Raw genomic sequence first — 4,129 nt, forward strand, 5'->3', positions numbered from 1 at the left:
GAGTGGAAGTCAACATGTGCCATATGAAGCACTGTTCAAAGTTAGACGCGGAGGAGGCAGAGCCAAGTTTAGGAAAGATAAAGTTAGTCAGCATGAAATGAGCCATCTTTTGATTCTTACCCATACACGTACTGGGTACTTCTCCTTTGTGATCTTTGGGTTTACAAAATCCTTTTAACTTCTCAGACGTGGCTTTAGGTATCTTTTCCTTTGTTGTACGAAATTGGATTCCTTCGTTTGGTATTTCTAACAGTGTTGCTAGATAAGCAGGGGTAATAACAATTTTCTGACCTTTCATATTTGTCTCCAAGTAATCTGAGTCGTCTGCATCAACTCGTAAATTTGAGTAGAACTCTCGAACTAATCTTGGGTAGGCTGTTCCTGGAAGGGAAAAGAGACCTGTCCAGTTGTTTTTGGCAATCCATTCACAGAATGGTGTTTCACTCGACACGAAACTCGCAGAAAACCACCGACATTTTAACACCTCCATATTGTTAACCTTCGAGTGTACCTTGATCATTATCCTCTCTTTTTCTGTTGAAGGACCAGCGTGGTCAGTAGACCTGTTTTGTGCTTCAGGGGTTTTCTTTTTGCTTGGAGACATTTTTGGCGATTTTGAGATTTTTGGAAAGGAAGAGGTTTGAGTTTTAGGGATTGCAAGAATGAGAAAGGGCGAGTGAGGGTTCAACTATTTTATATAAGTCTCTGAGGATCCTAAATTATTACCTTGCCGTTTTTCTCCTAGGGACATTCAATCGTCGGATACTCTGTTAATTATGAAATCTTCGACGCATGGGTTTTTGCCATTAATGTGCGTCTTCCCAATGTGTCAGATTTTACACGTGTAAGTTTACTTTATAAGAATGGTTTATTGCCGATATTCGAAACGTCAATGATATTGAGTACCTATCGTTTGTTAAGGTGATCTTTCTATCTCCTATTGACTCAGCATAGTTTACGCACTCAGCTTGAGTCTTTACTCAGCATGAAGTGATTCGCTTATCTACTCAGCATGGGATGTCTATTCAACCATTATGCTTAACTTAGTGTAATTGCTTACCATGTGTACGCAGGATGGCCATTTTAACCTAAGCTTGGTGAAGAATAAGTATTTCACTCAACATGACATACGTACAATCATTCAAGGTTCCACTCATATATATTTAATGCAAAATTTAGTTACAGTGGATTTGACATACCAATTGCTTCCCTTAGTGTGTTGAATTGCTCTCGTGCCAAGGGTTTTGTGAAGATATCTGCAAGCTGATCGTTTGTTGGCACGTAGGTCAGCTTGATTTCATCCTTTAGTACGTGATCTCTGATGAAGTGATGCCTTATGCTAACATGCTTCATCCTGCTGTGTTGGACTGGATTTTTGGATAGATCAATGGCACTTTTGTTGTCGCATTTGATCTCTATTGTCTTTGTTCTGACTCCGTAATCCTCGAGCTGTTGCTTTATCCATAGGACTTGTGCAACATAGCTTCCAGCAGCTACATACTCAGCTTCAGTTGTAGATAGAGCTACGGATGATTGTTTCTTGCTAAACCAGGATACTAAACAGCTTCCGAGGAAATGACATCCTCCTAACGTGCTTTTCCGTTCTAGCTTATCACGTCCGTAGTCAGCATCAGTATATCCAATGAGTGTGAAGTCATTTGAGGTTGGATACCATAGACCTGCATCAACTGAGCTTTGCAAGTATCTAAAAATTCTTTTTACAGTAGTTAGATGAGATTCCCTGGGGTCAGCTTGATATCTAGCACAATAGCATACTGAGTATTGAATATCTGGTCTACTAGCAGTGAGATAGAGTAATGAACCTATCATACCTCGATAAAGTTTACTATCAACTGACTTACTCTTTTCATCCTTGCATAGGACAGTGTCAGTACCCATGGGGGTTGATATTGATTTGCATTCTTCCATGCTGAACTTCTTTAACATTTCCTTGGTGTACTTAGACTGACTTATAAATATGCCATTTTTACCTTGCTTGATTTGGAGTCCAAGGAAGAAGTTGAGTTCTCCCATCATGGACATTTCGAACTCAGTTTGCATCTGTTGGCTAAATTCCTTGCACAAAGATTCGTCAGTAGCACCAAAGATTATATCATCAACATATATCTGTGCAAGTAGGGTATGTTTACCCTTTTTCTTAATGAACAAGGTTGTGTCAGCTTTTCCCCTGACATAGTTCCTGGTCAGCAGGAAGTTGGTCAACCTCTCATAGCAAGCTCTTGGAACTTGCTTTAGGCCTTACAAAGCCTTTTTGAGTTGATAAACGTGATTTGGAAATTTTGAGTCTTCAAATCCAGGAGGTTGATTAACGTATACCTCTTCATTTATAAAGACATTAAGAAATGCACTTTTTACATCCATTTGGTATAATTTAAAATTCATGTAACTGGCATAGGCACACAGTATACGTATAGCCTCTAATCTAGCAACAGGAGCAAATGTTTCTCCATAGTCTATACCCTCTTGCTGACTATATCCTTGGGCTACAAGTCGAGCTTTGTTTCTAATCACATTTTCATGTTCATCTAGCTTATTTCTAAAAACCCACTTAGTTCCTATAGGCTTTTGATTCCTAGGCTTAGGTACTAGATCCCATACCTCATTTCTGGTGAATTGATCAAGCTCTTCTTGCATAGCATTGATCCAATACTCATCTTGCTCAGCATCAGCAAAATTCTTTGGCTCATGTATTGATACGAATGCAACATTGCTGAGGTATTTTCTAAGTTGATCCCTGGTCATCAGTTTGTTGTTAGCGGCATCAAGAATGGCTTGTTCTGTATGGCCTCTTGGGATCTTTATTTCTTTTGGCAGTGCTGAGTCGTTTGGAAGAGGTGTTTCTACAATCTCTACAGGAATAGATGGGTCAGTAAATGATATTTCAGTTTCTTGCTTACTTTGAGTCAACTCCTGTATGTTAGGTATTGTGGCTTCTGGTTGATCAGCGGAAGCTGAGCCTGGTTCTTCTTCTTCAGGCTGAGCTGACTTACCTGTGGGGTCAGTTTCATCGAACTCAACATGTACAGATTCTTCTACAATTTGAGTTCTTTTATTAAATACTCTATATGCTTTACTGTTTGTTGAGTACCCTAAAAAGATCGCCTCATCAGCTTTAGCATCAAATTTAGCAAGGTTGTCTTTTGTATTGAGTATAAAACACTTACAACCAAAGGCACGAAAGTATCCAATGTTGGGCTTTCGTCCTTTCCAAAGTTCATATGGGGTTTTCTTAAGTATAGGTCTGACTAGAGCCCTATTCAGTATATAACATGCTGTGTGAACAGCTTCACCCCAGAAGTACTTTGGAAGCCTATTTTCACTCAGCATCGTCCTAGCTATTTCAACAATGGTTCTATTTTTCCTTTCAACGACCCCATTTTGTTGAGGTGTTCTTGGAGCAGAGAAGTTGTGGTCAATACCACAGGTTTCACAGAATTCATCAAACTGTTGGTTTTTGAAGCTTCTAATATGAGCTACTTTTAGGTCTTTGTCATTTTCAAGCTTTCTGATCAATGTGGTGAACATCTCAAAGGTTTCATCCTTGCTACTAAGCAAGATGATCCAAGTATACCGAGAGAAATCATCTACAATAACCAAAGAAAATTTCTTTCCTCCCAAGCCGAGTGGCTGGATAGGTCCAAAAAGATCTAAGTGTAGTAATTCCAATGGCCTTTTGGTTGAGACGATATTTTTACTATGAAATGACTTTTTAGTTTGTTTTCCTTGCTGACAAGCTTTACATAGCTGATCTTTTTCAAACTTTAATTTGGGTAACCCCTCAACTAATTGCTTTCTAGCTAATTTGGCAAGAAGATCTATGCTGACATGCCCAAGTCTTCTATGCCATAGCCAGGAGTTGTCCTCTTTAGATACTAAGCATATATTTTTAGAAAACTGTTTTTCCAAATTCAACATATATACATTTTCCACACGAGGGGCAGTTAAAATCAATTCATTTATATTTCCCTCGAGTATTTGACATTTAGTATCATCAAATACAACCCTTCTGCCGCTCTTACAGAGCTGAGCTACACTCAACAGGTTATATTTGAGACCTTTAACTAAGGAGACAGACTCAATGGTTGGATTACTTCCGATAGTACCTGAG

Source organism: Euphorbia lathyris, chromosome 6 (assembly GCF_963576675.1).
Source record: "Euphorbia lathyris chromosome 6, ddEupLath1.1, whole genome shotgun sequence".
Lineage (NCBI taxonomy): Eukaryota > Viridiplantae > Streptophyta > Magnoliopsida > Malpighiales > Euphorbiaceae > Euphorbia > Euphorbia lathyris.